General features: G+C 44.1%; 1 non-coding gene across 1 annotated transcript; it reads right to left on the reverse strand.

Annotated features, from left to right (window-relative positions):
- Nucleotides 1–554: 554 nt before the first annotated feature.
- Nucleotides 555–660, reverse strand: LOC116752382. The gene has a single exon (XR_004349465.1). It is a non-coding gene; the product is annotated as a U6 spliceosomal RNA (small nuclear RNA).
- Between the last annotated feature and the right edge of the window lie 252 nt (nucleotides 661–912).

Genomic DNA, 912 nt, shown 5'->3' on the forward strand with positions numbered 1-912 from the left:
GTGGCACAGTGGTTGAGAATCTGCCTGCCAATGCAGGGGACACGGGTTCGAGCCCTGGTCGGGGAAGATCCCACATGCCGCGGAGCAGCAAAGCCCGTGCGCCACAACAACTGAGCCCATGTGCTACAACCACTGAAGCCCGCATGCTTAGAGCCCATGCTCCACAACAAGAGAAGACACCGCAACGAGAAGCCCACAGACCGCAACGAAGAGTAGCCCCCATTCGCTGCAACTAGAGAAAGCCTGCACACAGCAACAGAGACCCAATGCAGCCAAAAATAAATAAGTAAATAAATTTATAAGAAAATAATTTTAAGAGAATATGTATATACCCACTCATCTTTGAAAGTCGATATCTAATTTTAAGTCATATATTTAAATAATATAATTTTTGGTGTACTATATGTGTGCTTTAAGTATATCTTAATCAAAACCTTGGGGCTGTAGATTCAACTCTATCAATTTATAGAAAACGTCTCTCATGTGTCTGAAATGCCAAAACCAGGCCCCATCATCAAATCCCTCAGCCAACTGACTGACTTTTTTTTTAATATAAGAATATGGAATGCTTTATGAATTTGCATATCATCCTTGCACAAAGGCCGGGCTAATCTTCTCTGTGGTGTTCCAGTTTTAGTATATGTGTTGCTGAAGCAGCACTCAGACTGACTTTCAATCGGAAAAGATTTGACTCCACTTCTCAATTAAAACCAGCATGTTAATATGTCTCCCCATGACAGCCCTGCTGGGTTCTAATTCTAGGACTGACAGACAAGGCCAAAGCCTTGCCCTGAGTTTACTGGGTGAAGTAAGTCCTTGGGAAGCTCTGAGGGCTCTCCAGCACCTTCCTCTCCAGAGGTGCCCATTCAGGGAAATTCATCTGGGTGAGATGTGGCTTTTCTCTCATGAGTG

Source organism: Phocoena sinus, chromosome 3 (assembly GCF_008692025.1).
Source record: "Phocoena sinus isolate mPhoSin1 chromosome 3, mPhoSin1.pri, whole genome shotgun sequence".
Lineage (NCBI taxonomy): Eukaryota > Metazoa > Chordata > Mammalia > Artiodactyla > Phocoenidae > Phocoena > Phocoena sinus.